General features: G+C 43.2%; 3 pseudogenes; all 3 read left to right on the top strand.

The window, feature by feature from the left end:
* Positions 1-3,278: 3,278 nt before the first annotated feature.
* LOC140120114 (5S ribosomal RNA) lies at positions 3,279-3,397 on the top strand (annotated as a pseudogene).
* Positions 3,398-4,594: 1,197 nt separating this feature from the next.
* Positions 4,595-4,713, top strand: LOC140120166 (5S ribosomal RNA; annotated as a pseudogene).
* A 6,909-nt stretch (positions 4,714-11,622) lies between these two features.
* On the top strand, positions 11,623-11,741 carry LOC140120249 (5S ribosomal RNA; annotated as a pseudogene).
* The last annotated feature ends 5,331 nt before the right edge of the window (positions 11,742-17,072 follow it).

Genomic DNA, 17,072 nt, shown 5'->3' with positions numbered 1-17,072 from the left:
GGCTGGGAATCCCAATTTCCATTGACTTTTTTCAACCTGAAAACTGTGTTAGTTTCTCTATGAGATAGTAAAGGAAGGTAGAAATTAGGCAGCTGCTGTCATCGGCCATTCTAAGCTGAATGTGCCTGCTCTTGTCAGATCGCAGCAGCAATATAGCTTAAGACTTGGCAAGTACCAGCATGGGAGACTGGCTTGGAATCCCAAGTTCCGTTGACCCTTTTCAACCTGAAAACTGTGTTAGTTTCTCTATGCGATAGTAAAAGAAGGTAGAAATTAGGCAGCTGCTGTCATCGGCCATTCTAAGCTGAATGTGCCTGCTCTCATCAGATTAATGCAGCTTAAGGCTTGGCAAGTACCAGAATGGGAAACTGGCTGGGAATCCCAAGTTCCGTTGACCTTTTTCAACCTGAAAACTGTGTTAGTTTCTCTATGAGATAGTAAAAGAAGGTAGAAATTAGGCAGCTGCATTGATCAGCCATTCTAGGCTGAATGTGCCTGCTCTCGTCAGATCGCAGCAGCCATGCAGATTAAGGCTTTGCAAGTACAAGCATGGGAGACTGGCTGGGAATCCCAAGTTTCCTTGACCTTTTTCAACCTGAAATCTGTTTTAGTTTTTCTATGAGATAGTAAAAGAAGGTAGAATTTAGGAAGCTGCTGTCATCAGACATTCTAATCTAAATGTGCCTGCTCTTGTCAGATCGCAGCAGCAATGCAGCTTAAGGCTTGGCAAGTACCAGCATGGGAGACTGGCTGGGAATCCCAAGTTCCGTTGACCTTTTTCAACCTGAAGACTGTGTTAGTGTCTGTATGAGATAGTAAAAGAAGGTAGAAATTAGGCAGCTGCTGTCATCGGCCACTCTAAGCTGAATGTGCCTGCTCTCGTCAGATCGCAGCAGCAATGCAGCGTAAGGCTTGGCAAGTACCAGCATTGGAGACTGGCTGGGAATCCCAAGTTCCGTTGAACTTTTTCAACAATAAAACTGTGCTAGCTTCTCAATGAGATAGTTAAGGAAGGTAGAAATTAGGCAACTGCTGTCATCGGCCATTCTAAGCTGAATGTGCCTGCTCTCGTCAGATCGCAGCAGCAATGCAGCTTAAGACTTGGCAAGTACCAGCGTGGGAGACTGGCTGGGAATCCCAATTTCCATTGACTTTTTTCAACCTGAAAACTGTGTTAGTTTCTCTATGAGATAGTAAAAGAAGGTAGAAATTAAGCAGATGCTCCCATCGGCCATTCTAAGCTGAATGTGCCTGCTCTCATCAGATCAATGCAGCTTAAGGCTTGGCAAGTACCAGCATGGGAGACTGGCTGGGAATCCCAAGTTCCGTTGACCTTTTTCAACCAGAAAATTGTGTTAGTTTCTCTATGAGATATTAAAAGGAGGTAGAAATTAGGCAGCTGCTGTTATCGGCCATTCTAAACTGAATGTGTCTGCTCTCGTCAGATCGCAGCAGCAATGCAGCTTTAGGCTTGGCAAGTGCCAGAATGGGAAACTGGCTGGGAATCCCAAGTTCCGTTGACCTTTTTCAACCTTAAAACTGTGTTAGTTTTTCTTTGAGATAGTAAAAGAAGGTAGAAATTAGGCAGATGCTGTCATCAGCCATTCTAAGATGAATGTGCGTGCTCTCATCAGATCAATGCAGCTTAAGGCTTGGCAAGTACCAGCATGGGAGACTGGCTGGGAATCCCAAGTTCCGTTGACCTTTTTCAACCAGAAAACGGTGTTAGTTTCTCTATGAGATAGTAAAAGAAGGTAGAAATTAGGCAGCTGCATTAATCAGCCATTCTAGGCTGAATGTGCCTGCTCTCGTCAGATCGCAGCAGCCATGCAGATTAAGGCTTTGCAAGTACAAGCATGGGAGACTGGCTGGGAATCCCAAGTTTCCTTGACCTTTTTCAACCTGAAATCTGTGTTAGTTTCTCTATGAGATAGTAAAAGAAGGTAGAAATTAGGAAGCTGCTGTCATCAGACATTCTAATCTAAATGTGCCTGCTCTTGTCAGATCGCAGCAGCAATGCAGCTTAAGGCTAGGCAAGTACCAGCATGGGAGACTGGCTGGGAATCCCAAGTTCCGTTGACCTTTTTCAACCTGAAGACTGTGTTAGTTTCTGTATAAGATAGTAAAAGAAGGTAGAAATTAGGCAGCTGCTGTCATCGGCCATTCTAAGCTAAATGTGCCTGCTCTCGTCAGATCGCAGCAGCAATGCAGCTTCAGTCTTGGCAAGTACCAGCATGGGAAACTGCCTGGGAATCCCAAGTTCCGTTGACCTTTTTCAACCTTAAAACTGTGTTAGTTTCTCTATGAGATAGTAAAAGAAGGTAGAAATTAGGCAGCTGCTGTCATCGGCCACTCTAAGCTGAATTTGCCTGCTCTCGTCAGATCGCAGCAGCAATGCAGTGTAAGGCTTGGCAAGTACCAGCATGGGAGACTGGCTGGGAATCCCAAGTTCCGTTGAACTTTTTCAACAATAAAACTGTGCTAGTTTCTCAATTAGATAGTTAAGGAAGGTAGAAATTAGGCAACTGCTGTCATCGGCCATTCTAAGCTGAATGTGCCTGCTCTCGTCAGATCGCAGCAGCAATGCAGCTTAAGACTTGGCAAGTACCAGCGTGGGAGACTGGCTGGGAATCCCAATTTCCATTGACTTTTTTCAACCTGAAAACTGTGTTAGTTTCTCTATGAGATAGTAAAAGAAGGTAGAAATTAGGCAGATGCTCCCATCGGCCATTCTAAGCTGAATGTGCCTGCTCTCATCAGATCAATGCAGCTTAAGGCTTGGCAAGTACCAGCATGGGAGACTGGCTGGGAATCCCAAGTTCTGTTGACCTTTTTCAACCAGAAAATTGTGTTAGTTTCTCTATGAGATATTAAAAGGAGGTAGAAATTAGGCAGCTGCTGTTATCGGCCATTCTAAACTGAATGTGTCTGCTCTCGTCAGATCGCAGCAGCAATGCAGCTTTAGGCTTGGCAAGTGCCAGAATGGGAAACTGGCTGGGAATCCCAAGTTCCGTTGATCTTTTTCAACCTGAAAACTGTGTTAGTTTCTCTATGAGATAGTAAAAGAAGGTAGAAATTAGGCAGCTGCATTCATCGGCCATTCTAGGCTGAATGTGCCTGCTCTCGTCAGATCGCAGCAGCCATGCAGATTAAGGCTTGGCAAGTACAAGCACGGGAGACTGGCAGGGAATCCCAAGTTTCATTGACCTTTTTCAACCTGAAATCTGTGTTAGTTTCTCTATGAGATAGTAAAAGAAGGTAGAAATTAGGACGCTGCTGTCATCGGCCACTCTAAGCTGAATGTGCCTGCTCTCGTCAGATCGCAGCAGCAATGCAGCTTAAGACTTGGCAAGTACCAGCATGGGAAACCGTCTGGGAATCCCAAGTTCCGTTGACCTTTTTCAACCTGAAAACTGTGTTAGTTTCTCTATGAGATAGTAAAAGAAGGTAGAAATTAGGCAGCTGTTGTCATCGGCCATTCTAAGTTGAATGTGCCTGCTCTCGTCAGATTGCAGCAGCAATGCAGCTTAAGGCAAGGCAAGTACCAGCATGGGAGACTGGCTGGGAATCCCAAGTTCCGTTGACCTTTTTCAACCTGAAAACTGTGTTAGTTTCTCTATGAGATAGTAAAAGAAGGTAGAAATTAGACAGCTGCTGTCAACGGCCATTCTAAGCTGAATGTGCCTGCTCTCGTCAGATCGCAGCAGCAATGCAGCTTAAGACTTGGCAAGTTCCAGCATGGGAGACTGGCTGGGAATCCCAAGTTCCGTTGCCATTTTTAAACAGGAAAACTGTTTTAGTTTCTCTATGAGATAAAAAAAGGAAGGGAGAAATTAGGCAGCTGCTATCATCAGACATTCTAAGATGAATGTGCCTGCTCTCGTCAGATCGCAGCAGCAATATAGCTTAAGACTTGGCAAGTACCAGCATGGGAGACTGGCTTGGAATCCCAAGTTCCGTTGACCCTTTTCAACCTGAAAACTGTGTTAGTTTCTCTATGCGATAGTAAAAGAAGGTAGAAATTAGGCAGCTGCTGTCATCGGCCATTCTAAGCTGAATGTGCCTGCTCTCATCAGATTAATGCAGCTTAAGGCATGGCAAATACCAGCATGGGAGACTGGTTGGGAATCCCAAGTTCCGTTGACCTTTTTCAACCTGAAAACTGTGTTAGTTACTCTAAGAAATAGTAATAGGAGGTAAAAATTATGCAGCTGCTGTCATCGGCTATTCTTAGCTGAATGTGCCTGCTCTCGTCAGATTGCAGCAGCAATGCAGCTTAAGGCTTGGCAAGTACCAGCATGGGAGACTGGTTGGGAATCCCAAGTTCCGTTGACCTTTTTCAACCTGAAAACTGTGTTAGTTACTCTATGACATAGTAAAAGGAGGAAAAAATTAGGAAGCTGCTGTCATCAGGCATTCTAAGCTGAATGTGCCTGCTCTCGTCAGATCACAGCAGCAATGCAGCTTAAGGCTTGGCAAGTACGAGCATGGGAGACTGGCTGGGAATCCCAAGTTCCGTTGACCTTTTTCAACCATAAATCTATGCTAGTTTCTCAATGAGATAGTAAAGGAAGGTAGAAACTAGGCAACTGCTGTCATCGACCATTCTAAGCTGAATGTGCCTGCTCTCGTCAGATCGCAGCAGCAATGCAGCTTAAGGCTTGGCAAGTACCAGCGTGGGAGACTGGCTGGGAATCCCAAGTTCTGTTGACCTTTTTCAACCTGAAAACTGTGTTAGTTTCTCTTTGAGATAGTAAAAGAATGTAGAAATTAGGGAGCTGCTATTAACGGCCATTCTAAGCTTAATGTGCCTGCTCTTGTCAGATCGCAGCAGCAATGCAGCTTAAGTCTTGGCAAGTACCAGCATGGGAGACTGGCTGGGAATCCCAAGTTCTGTTGACCTTTTTCAACCTGAAAACTGTGTTAGTTTCTCAATTAGATAGTAAAAGAATGTAGAAATTAGGGAGCTGCTATTAACGGCCATTCTAAGCTTAATGTGCCTGCTCTTGTCAGATCGCAGCAGCAATGCAGCTTAAGTCTTGGCAAGTACCAGCATGGGAGACTGGCTGGGAATCCCAAGTTCTGTTGACCTTTTTCAACCTGAAAACTGTGTTAGTTTCTCTTTGAGATAGTAATAGGAGGTAGGTAGAAATTATGCAGCTGCTGTCTTCGGCCATTCTAAGATTAATGTGCCTGCTCTCGTCAGATAGCAACAGCAATGCAGCTTAAGGCTTGGCAAGTACCAGCATGGGAGACTGGCTGGGAATCCCAAGTTCTGTTGACCTTTTTCAACCTGAAAACTGTGTTAGTTTCTCTTTGAGATAGTAATAGGAGGTAGGTAGAAATTATGCAGCTGCTGTCTTCGGCCATTCTAAGCTTAATGTGCCTGCTCTCGTCAGATAGCAACAGCAATGCAGCTTAAGGCTTGGCAAGTACCAGCATGGGAGACTGGCTGGGAATCCCAAGTTCTGTTGACCTTTTTCAACCTGAAAACTGTGTTAGTTTCTCTATGAGATAGTAAAAGAAGGTAGAAATTAGGCAGCTGCTGTCATCGGCCATTCTATGCTGAGTGTGTCTGCTCTCGTCAGATCGCAGCATCAATGCAGCTTAAGGCTTTGCAAGTACCAGCATGGGAGACTGGCTGGGAATCCCAAGTTCCGTTGAACTTTTTCAACCTGAAAACTGTGTTAGTTTTTCTATGAGGTAGTAAAAGAAGGTAGAAATTAGGCAGCTTCTGTCATCGGCCATTCTAAGCTGAATGTGCCTGCTCTCGTCAGATCGCAGCAGCAATGCAGCTTAATGCATGGCAAGTACCAGCATGGGAGACTGGCTGGGAATCCCAAGTTCCGTTGACGTTTTTCAACCATAAATCTATGCTAGTTTCTCAATGAGATAGTAAAGGAAGGTAGAAACTAGGCAACTGCTGTCATCGGCCATTCTAAGCTGAGTGTGCCTGCTCTTGTCAGATCGCAGCAGCAATGCAGCTTAAGACTTGGCAAGTACCAGCATGGGAGACTGGCTGGGAATCCCAAGTTCCGTTGACTTTTTTCAACCTGAAAACTGTGTTAGTTTCTCAATGAGATAGTAAAAGAATGTAGAAATTAGGGAGCTGCTATTAACGGCCATTCTAAGCTTAATGTGCCTGCTCTTGTCAGATCGCAGCAGCAATGCAGCTTAAGTCTTGGCAAGTACCAGCATGGGAGACTGGCTGGGAATCCCAAGTTCTGTTGACCTTTTTCAACCTTAAAACTGTGTTAGTTTCTCTTTGAGATAGTAATAGGAGGTAGGTAGAAATTATGCAGCTGCTGTCATCGGCCATTCTAAGCTGAATGTGCCTGCTCTCGTCAGATAGCAACAGCAATGCAGCTTAAGGCTTGGCAAGTACCAGCATGGGAGACTGGCTGGGAATCCCAAGTTCTGTTGACCTTTTTCAACCTGAAAACTGTGTTAGTTTCTCTATGAGATAGTAAAAGAAGGTAGAAATTAGGCAGCTGCTGTCATCGGCCATTCTATGCTGAGTGTGTCTGCTCTCGTCAGATCGCAGCATCAATGCAGCTTAAGGCTTGGCAAGTACCAGCATGGGAGACTGGCTGGGAATCCCAAGTTCCGTTGACCTTTTTCAACCTGAAAACTGTGTTAGTTTTTCTATGAGGTAGTAAAAGAAGGTAGAAATTAGGCAGCTTCTGTCATCGGCCATTCTAAGCTGAATGTGCCTGCTCTCGTCAGATCGCAGCAGCAATGCAGCTTAATGCATGGCAAGTACCAGCATGGGAGACTGGCTGGGAATCCCAAGTTCCGTTGACCTTTTTCAACCATAAATCTATGCTAGTTTCTCAATGAGATAGTAAAGGAAGGTAGAAACTAGGCAACTGCTGTCATCGGCCATTCTAAGCTGAGTGTGCCTGCTCTTGTCAGATCGCAGCAGCAATGCAGCTTAAGACTTGGCAAGTACCAGCATGGGAGACTGGCTGGGAATCCCAAGTTCCGTTGACTTTTTTCAACCTGAAAACTGTGTTAGTTTCTCAATGAGATAGTAAAAGAATGTAGAAATTAGGGAGCTGCTATTAACGGCCATTCTAAGCTTAATGTGCCTGCTCTTGTCAGATCGCAGCAGCAATGCAGCTTAAGTCTTGGCAAGTACCAGCATGGGAGACTGGCTGGGAATCCCAAGTTCTGTTGACCTTTTTCAACCTGAAAACTGTGTTAGTTTCTCTTTGAGATAGTAATAGGAGGTAGGTAGAAATTATGCAGCTGCTGTCATCGGCCATTCTAAGCTGAATGTGCCTGCTCTCGTCAGATAGCAACAGCAATGCAGCTTAAGGCTTGGCAAGTACCAGCGTGGGAGACTGGCTGGGAATCCCAAGTTCTGTTGAAATTTTTCAACCTGAAAACTGTGTTAGTTTCTCTTTGAGATAGTAAAAGAATGTAGAAATTAGGGAGCTGCTATTAACGGCCATTCTAAGCTTAATGTGCCTGCTCTTGTCAGATCGCAGCAGCAATGCAGCTTAAGTCTTGGCAAGTACCAGCATGGGAGACTGGCTGGGAATCCCAAGTTCTGTTGACCTTTTTCAACCTGAAAACTGTGTTAGTTTCTCAATGAGATAGTAAAAGAATGTAGAAATTAGGGAGCTGCTATTAACGGCCATTCTAAGCTGAGTGTGCCTGCTCTTGTCAGATCGCAGCAGCAATGCAGCTTAAGACTTGGCAAGTACCAGCATGGGAGACTGGCTGGGAATCCCAAGTTCTGTTAACTTTTTTCAACCTGAAAACTGTGTTAGTTTCTCAATGAGATAGTAAAAGAATGTAGAAATTAGGGAGCTGCTATCAACGGCCATTCTAAGCTTAATGTGCCTGCTCTTGTCAGATCGCAGCAGCAATGCAGCTTAAGTCTTGGCAAGACCAGCATGGGAGACTGGCTGGGAATCCCAAGTTCTGTTGACCTTTTTCAACCTGAAAACTGTGTTAGTTTCTCTTTGAGATAGTAATAGGAGGTAGGTAGAAATTATGCAGCTGCTGTCATCGGCCATTCTATGCTTAATGTGCCTGCTCTCGTCAGATAGCAACAGCAATGCAGCTTAAGGCTTGGCAAGTACCAGCATGGGAGACTGGCTGGGAATCCCAAGTTCTGTTGACCTTTTTCAACCTGAAAACTGTGTTAGTTTCTCTATGAGATAGTAAAAGAAGGTAGAAATTAGGCAGCTGCTGTCATCGGCCATTCTATGCTGAGTGTGTCTGCTCTCGTCAGATCGCAGCATCAATGCAGCTTAAGGCTTGGCAAGTACCAGCATGGGAGACTGGCTGGGAATCCCAAGTTCCGTTGAACTTTTTCAACCTGAAAACTGTGTTAGTTTTTCTATGAGGTAGTAAAAGAAGGTAGAAATTAGGCGGCTTCTGTCATCGGCCATTCTAAGCTGAATGTGCCTGCTCTCGTCAGATCGCAGCAGCAATGCAGCTTAATGCATGGCAAGTACCAGCATGGGAGACTGGCTGGGAATCCCAAGTTCCGTTGACCTTTTTCAACCATAAATCTATGCTAGTTTCTCAATGAGATAGTAAAGGAAGGTAGAAACTAGGCAACTGCTGTCATCGGCCATTCTAAGCTGAGTGTGCCTGCTCTTGTCAGATCGCAGCAGCAATGCAGCTTAAGACTTGGCAAGTACCAGCATGGGAGACTGGCTGGGAATCCCAAGTTCCGTTGACTTTTTTCAACCTGAAAACTGTGTTAGTTTCTCAATGAGATAGTAAAAGAATGTAGAAATTAGGGAGCTGCTATTAACGGCCATTCTAAGCTTAATGTGCCTGCTCTTGTCAGATCGCAGCAGCAATGCAGCTTAAGTCTTGGCAAGTACCAGCATGGGAGACTGGCTGGGAATCCCAAGTTCTGTTGACCTTTTTCAACCTGAAAACTGTGTTAGTTTCTCTTTGAGATAGTAATAGGAGGTAGGTAGAAATTATGCAGCTGCTGTCATCGGCCATTCTAAGCTGAATGTGCCTGCTCTCGTCAGATAGCAACAGCAATGCAGCTTAAGGCTTGGCAAGTACCAGCATGGGAGACTGGCTGGGAATCCCAAGTTCCGTTGAACTTTTTCAACCTGAAAACTGTGTTAGTTTTTCTATGAGGTAGTAAAAGAAGGTAGAAATTAGGCGGCTTCTGTCATCGGCCATTCTAAGCTGAATGTGCCTGCTCTCGTCAGATCGCAGCAGCAATGCAGCTTAATGCATGGCAAGTACCAGCATGGGAGACTGGCTGGGAATCCCAAGTTCCGTTGACCTTTTTCAACCATAAATCTATGCTAGTTTCTCAATGAGATAGTAAAGGAAGGTAGAAACTAGGCAACTGCTGTCATCGGCCATTCTAAGCTGAGTGTGCCTGCTCTTGTCAGATCGCAGCAGCAATGCAGCTTAAGACTTGGCAAGTACCAGCATGGGAGACTGGCTGGGAATCCCAAGTTCCGTTGACTTTTTTCAACCTGAAAACTGTGTTAGTTTCTCAATGAGATAGTAAAAGAATGTAGAAATTAGGGAGCTGCTATTAACGGCCATTCTAAGCTTAATGTGCCTGCTCTTGTCAGATCGCAGCAGCAATGCAGCTTAAGTCTTGGCAAGTACCAGCATGGGAGACTGGCTGGGAATCCCAAGTTCTGTTGACCTTTTTCAACCTGAAAACTGTGTTAGTTTCTCTTTGAGATAGTAATAGGAGGTAGGTAGAAATTATGCAGCTGCTGTCATCGGCCATTCTAAGCTGAATGTGCCTGCTCTCGTCAGATAGCAACAGCAATGCAGCTTAAGGCTTGGCAAGTACCAGCATGGGAGACTGGCTGGGAATCCCAAGTTCTGTTGACCTTTTTCAACCTGAAAACTGTGTTAGTTTCTCTATGAGTTAGTAAAAGAAGGTAGAAATTAGGCAGCTGCTGTCATCGGCCATTCTATGCTGAGTGTGTCTGCTCTCGTCAGATCGCAGCATCAATGCAGCTTAAGGCTTGGCAAGTACCAGCATGGGAGACTGGCTGGGAATCCCAAGTTCCGTTGACCTTTTTCAACCTGAAAACTGTGTTAGTTTTTCTATGAGGTAGTAAAAGAAGGTAGAAATTAGGCAGCTTCTGTCATCGGCCATTCTAAGCTGAATGTGCCTGCTCTCGTCAGATCGCAGCAGCAATGCAGCTTAATGCATGGCAAGTACCAGCATGGGAGACTGGCTGGGAATCCCAAGTTCCGTTGACCTTTTTCAACCATAAATCTATGCTAGTTTCTCAATGAGATAGTAAAGGAAGGTAGAAACTAGGCAACTGCTGTCATCGGCCATTCTAAGCTGAGTGTGCCTGCTCTTGTCAGATCGCAGCAGCAATGCAGCTTAAGACTTGGCAAGTACTAGCATGGGAGACTGGCTGGGAATCCCAAGTTCCGTTGACTTTTTTCAACCTGAAAACTGTGTTAGTTTCTCAATGAGATAGTAAAAGAATGTAGAAATTAGGGAGCTGCTATTAACGGCCATTCTAAGCTTAATGTGCCTGCTCTTGTCAGATCGCAGCAGCAATGCAGCTTAAGTCTTGGCAAGTACCAGCATGGGAGACTGGCTGGGAATCCCAAGTTCTGTTGACCTTTTTCAACCTGAAAACTGTGTTAGTTTCTCTTTGAGATAGTAATAGGAGGTAGGTAGAAATTATGCAGCTGCTGTCATCGGCCATTCTAAGCTGAATGTGCCTGCTCTCGTCAGATAGCAACAGCAATGCAGCTTAAGGCTTGGCAAGTACCAGCATGGGAGACTGGCTGGGAATCCCAAGTTCTGTTGACCTTTTTCAACCTGAAAACTGTGTTAGTTTCTCTATGAGATAGTAAAAGAAGGTAGAAATTAGGCAGCTGCTGTCATCGGCCATTCTATGCTGAGTGTGTCTGCTCTCGTCAGATCGCAGCATCAATGCAGCTTAAGGCTTGGCAAGTACCAGCATGGGAGACTGGCTGGGAATCCCAAGTTCCGTTGACCTTTTTCAACCTGAAAACTGTGTTAGTTTTTCTATGAGGTAGTAAAAGAAGGTAGAAATTAGGCAGCTTCTGTCATCGGCCATTCTAAGCTGAATGTGCCTGCTCTCGTCAGATCGCAGCAGCAATGCAGCTTAATGCATCTCAAGTACCAGCATGGGAGACTGGGTGGGAATCCCAAGTTCTGTTGACCTTTTTCAACCTGAAAACTGTGTTAGTTTCTCTATGAGATAGTAATAGGAGGTAGGTAGAAATTATGCAGCTGCTGTCATCGGCCATTGTAAGCTGAATGTGCCTGCTCTCGTCAGATCGCAACAGCAATGCAGCTTAAGGCTTGGCAAGTACCTGCATGGGAGACTGGCTGGGAATCCCAAGTTCTGTTGACCTTTTTCAACCATAAAACTGTGTTATTTTCTCTATGGGATAGTAAAAGAAGGTAGAAATTAGGCAGCTGCTGTCATCGGCCATTCTAAGCTGAGTGTGTCTGCTCTCGTCAGATTGCAGCATCAATGCAGGTTAAGGCTTGGCAAGTACCAGCATGGGAGACTGGCTGGGAATCCCAAGTTCCGTTGACCTTTTTCAACCTGAAAACTGTGTTAGTTTCTCTATGAGATAGTAAAAAAAGTTAGAAATTTGGCAGATTCTGTCATCGGCCATTCTAAGCTGAATGTGCCTGCTCTCGTCAGATCGCAGCAGCAATGCAGCTTAAGGCTTGGCAAGTACCAGCATGGGAGACTGTTTTAGAATCCCAAGTTCCGTTGACCTTTTTCAACCTTAAAACTGTGTTAGTTTCTCTATGAGATAGTAAAAGAAGGTAGAAATTAGGCAGCTGCTGTCAATGGCCATTCTAAGCTGAGTGTTCCTACATGAAGTCAGTTGGTCTCTTTTAGATCTAAACAGAATAACCTGCTAGCTCATTCAGCTACTGAGATTTTCACAAACTTTGCTCCTTTAGCAAGAAATGCATGAAAAACAAAGTGCGTCTTATCATTGAGGTTGTCTTGTTAGGAAAATGAGTTAGGACACAAAGTAACAGTGTTTCTACAAGAATTTAGTTGGTCTCTTGTAGATCTGAGCAGAATACCTTCTAGCTCATTCAGCAACAGAGATCATCACGAACTTTGCTCCTTTAACAATAAATGCATGAAAAACAATGTGCGTCTTATCATTGAGATTGTCTTGCTAGGAAAATGAGTAAGGAGACAAACTAACGGTGTTCCTACATGAAGTTAATGAGTCTCTCTTAGATCGGAGTTAATTAGCTTCCTAGCTCATTCAGCAACAGAGATAGTTACGAACTTAGCTCCCTTAGCAAGAAATGCATGGAAAACAATGTGCGTCTTATCATTGAGGTTGTCTTGCTAGGAAAATGAGTTAGGAGACAAAATAACGGTGTTCCTACATGAAATCAATTGGTCTCTTTTAGATCTAAGCAGAATAAACTGCTAGCTCTTTCAGCAACAGAGATCATCACGAACTTTGCTCCTTTAGCAAGAAATGCATGAAAAACAATGTGCTTTTTATCATTGAGGTTGTCTTGTTAGGAAAACGAGTTAGAAGGCAAAGTAACGGTGTTTCTACATGAAGTCATTTGGTCTCTTTTAGATCTAAGCAGAATAAACTGCTAGCTCTTTCAGCAACAGAGATCATCACGAACTCAGCTCCTTTAGCAAGAAAAGCATGAAAAACAATGTGCGTCTTATCATTGAGGTAGTCTTGCTAGGAAAATGAGTTAGGACACAAAATAACGGTATTCCTACATGAAGTTAGTGAGTCTCTCTTAGATCGAAGTTGAATAGCCTCCTAGCTCATTCAGCAACAGAGACAATCACGAACTTAGCTCTTTTAGCAAGAAATGCATGGAAAACAATGTGAGTCTTATGATTGTGGATGTCTTCTTAGGAAAAAGAGTTAGGAGGCAAAGTAACAGTGTTTCTACATGAAGTCAGTTGGTCTCTTTTAGATCTGAGCAGAATAACCTGCTAGCTCATTCAGCGACTTTTTACGAACTTAACTCCTTTAGCAAGAAATGCATGGAAAACAATGTGCGTCTTATCATTGAGGTGTCTGGTCAGGAAAATGATTTAGGAGGCAAAGTAACAGTGTTTCTATATAAAATCATTTGGTCTCTTTTAGATCTGAGCAGAATAACCTGCTAGCCTATTCAGAAACTGAGATTTTCACGAACTTAGCTCCTTTAGCAAGAAATGCATGGAAAACAATGTGTGTCTTATCATTGAGGTTGTCTTGCTAGGAAAACGAGTTAGGAGGCAAAGTAACGGTGTTTCTACATGAAGTCATTTCGTCTCTCTTACATCGGAGTTGAATATCCTCCTAGCTCATTCAGCAACAGAGATAATCACGATCTTTGCTCCTTTAGCAAGAAATGCATGGAAAACAAAGTGTGTCTTATCATTGAGGTTGTCTTGCTAGGAAAATGAGTTAGGACACAAAATAACGGTGTTCCTACATGAAGTCAGTTGGTCTCTTTTATATCTAAGCAGAATAAACTGCTAGCTCTTTCAGCAACAGAGATAAACACGAGCTTAGCGCCTTTAGCAAGAAATGCATGAAAAAAAATGTGCGTCTTCTCATTGAGGTTGTCAACCTTTTAGATTGGAGTTGAATAGCCTCCTAGCTCATTCAGCAACAGAGATAATCACGATCTTAGCTCCTTTAGCAAGAAATGCATGGAAAACAATGTGCGTCTTATAATTGATGTTGTCTTGTTAGGAAAGGAGTTAGAAGGCAAAGTAACGGTGTTTCTACATGAAGTTAGTTGGTCTCTTTTAGATTGGAGTTGAATAGCCTCCTAGCTCACTCAGCAACAGAGATAATCACGATCTTAGCTCTTTTAGCAAGAAATGCATGGAAAACAATGTGCGTCTTATCATTGAGGTTGTCTTGCTAGGAAAATGAGTTAGGACACAAAATAACGGTGTTCCTACAGGAAATTAGTGAGGCTCTCTTAGATCGGAGTTGATTAGCCTCCTAGCTCATCCAGCAACAGAGATAATCACAATTTTAGCTCTTTTAGCAAGAAATGCATGGAAAACAATGTGCGTCTTTGCCAATCATTGAGATTGTCTCGTTAGGAAAATGATCTGGGCTGAACTTGTTAAGGCCCGAGAAGGACTTGTTAAAGTCCATGAAGGACTTGCTATGGACCGCGCAAGACTTGTTAAGGCCCGGGTGGGATTTGTTAAGGCCGGGAAGTACTTAATAAGGCCCGGGAAGGATCTCTTAAAGCCCGGGAAGGACGTGTTTTGGCGTGGATTTGACTAGTTAAGGCCCGGGAAGGATTTGTTAAGGTCCGGGCAGGACTTGTTAAGGCTGAAGCAGAGTTAACAAGAGACTCACTAACTTCATGTAGGAACACCGTTACTTTGTCTCCTAACTCATTTTTCCTAACAAGACAACCTCAATGATAAGACGCACACTGTTTTCAATGCATTTCTTGCTAAAAGAGCTAAGATCGTGATTGTCTCTGTTGCTGAATGAGCTAGGACGCTATTCAACTCTAATCTAAGAGAGACTCACTAACTTCATGTAGGAACACCGTTACTTTGTCTCCTAACTCATTTTCCTAACAAGACAACCTCAATGATAAGACGCACACTGTTTTCTATGCATTTCTTGCTAAAAGAGCTTAGATCGTGATTGTCTCTGTTGCTGAATGAGCTAGGACGCTATTCAACTCTAATCTAAGAGAGACTCACTAACTTCATGTAGGAACACCGTTACTTTGTCTCCTAACTCATTTTCCTAACAAGACAACCTCAATGATAAGACGCACACTGTTTTCAATGCATTTCTTGCTAAAAGAGCTAAGATCGTGATTGTCTCTGTTGCTGAATAAGCTAGGACGCTATTCAACTCTAATCTAAGAGAGACTCACTAACTTCATGTAGGAACACCGTTACTTTGTCTCCTAACTCATTTTCCTAACAAGACAACCTCAATGATAAGACGCACACTGTTTTCAATGCATTTCTTGCTAAAAGAGCTAAGATCGTGATTGTCTCTGTTGCTGAATGAGCTAGGACGTTATTCAACTCTAATCTAAGAGAGACTCACTAACTTCATGTAGGAACACCGTTACTTTGTCTCCTAACTCATTTTCCTAACAAGACAACCTCAATGATAAGACGCACACTGTTTTCAATGCATTTCTTGCTAAAAGAGCTAAGATCGTGATTGTCTCTGTTGCTGAATGAGCTAGGACGCTATTCAACTCTAATCTAAGAGAGACTCACTAACTTCATGTAGGAACACCGTAACTTTGTCTCCTAACTCATTTTCCTAACAAGACAACCTCAATGATAAGACGCACACTGTTTTCAATGCATTTCTTGCTAAAAGAGCTAAGATCGTGATTGTCTCTGTTGCTGAATGAGCTAAAACGCTATTCAACTCTAATCTAAGAGAGACTCACTAATTTCATGAAGGAACACCGTTACTTTGTCTCCTAACTCATTTTTCTAACAAGACAACCTCAATGATAAGACGCACACTGTTTTAAATGCATTTCTTGCTAAAAGAGCTAAGATCTTGATTGTCTCTGTTGCTGAATGAGCTAGGACGCTATTCAACTCTAATCTAAGAGAGACTCACTAACTTCATGTAGGAACACCGTTACTTTGTCTCCTAACTCATTTTTCCTAACAAGACAACCTCAATGATAAGACGCACACTGTTTTCAATGCATTTCTTGCTAAAAGAGCTAAGATCGTGATTGTCTCTGTTGCTGAATGAGCTAGGACGCTATTCAACTCTAATCTAAGAGAGACTCACTAACTTCATGTAGGAACACCGTTACTTTGTCTCCTAACTCATTTTCCTAACAAGACAACCTCAATGATAAGACGCACACTGTTTTCAATGCATTTCTTGCTAAAAGAGCTAAGATCGTGATTGTCTCTGTTGCTGAATGAGCTAGGACGCTATTCAACTCTAATCTAAGAGAGACTCACTAACTTCATGTAGGAACACCGTTACTTTGTCTCCTAACTCATTTTTCCTAACAAGACAACCTCAATGATAAGACGCACACTGTTTTCAATGCATTTCTTGCTAAAAGAGCTAAGATCGTGATTGTCTCTGTTGCTGAATGAGCTAGGACGCTATTCAACTCTAATCTAAGAGAGACTCACTAACTTCATGTAGGAACACCGTTACTTTGTCTCCTAACTCATTTTCCTAACAAGACAACCTCAATGATAAGACGCACACTGTTTTCTATGCATTTCTTGCTAAAAGAGCTAAGATCATGATTGTCTCTGGTGCTGAATGAGCTAGGACGCTATTCAACTGTAATCTAAGAGAGACTCACTAACTTCATGTAGGAACACCGTTACTTTGTCTCCTTACTCATTTTCCTAACAAGACAACCTCAATGATAAGACGCACACTGTTTTCAATGCATTTCTTGCTAAAAGAGCTAAGATCGTGATTGTCTCTGTTGCTGAATGAGCTAGGACGCTATTCAACTCTAATCTAAGAGAGACTCACTAACCTCATGTAGGAACACCGTTACTTTGTCTCCTACCTCATTTTTCCTAACAAGACAACCTCAATGATAAGACGCACACTGTTTTCAATGCATTTCTTGCTAAAAGAGCTAAGATCGTGATTGTCTCTGTTGCTGAATGAGCTAGGACGCTATTCAACTCTAATCTAAGAGAGACTCACTAACTTCATGTAGGAATACCGTTACTTTGTCTCCTAACTCATTTTCCTAACAAGACAACCTCAATGATAAGACGCACACTGTTTTCAATGCATTTCTTGCTAAAAGAGCTAAGATCGTGATTGTCTCTGTTGCGGAATGAGCTAGGACGCTATTCAACTGTAATCTAAGAGAGACTCACTAACTTCATGTAGGAATACCGTTACTTTGTCTCCTAACTCATTTTCCTAACAAGACAACCTCAATGATAAGACGCACACTGTTTTCAATGCATTTCTTGCTAAAAGAGCTAAGATCGTGATTGTCTCTGTTGCTGAATGAGCTAGGACGCCATTCAACTCTAATCTAAGAGAGACTCACTAACTTCATGTAGGAACACCGTTACTTTGTCTCCTAACTCATTTTT

Source organism: Engystomops pustulosus, chromosome 2, assembly GCF_040894005.1.
Source record: "Engystomops pustulosus chromosome 2, aEngPut4.maternal, whole genome shotgun sequence".
In the NCBI taxonomy this organism is placed as follows: Eukaryota; Metazoa; Chordata; class Amphibia; order Anura; family Leptodactylidae; genus Engystomops; species Engystomops pustulosus.
The sequence above is the reverse complement of the archived record's forward strand: the minus strand, read 5'-3'. Positions and strand labels throughout refer to the sequence as shown.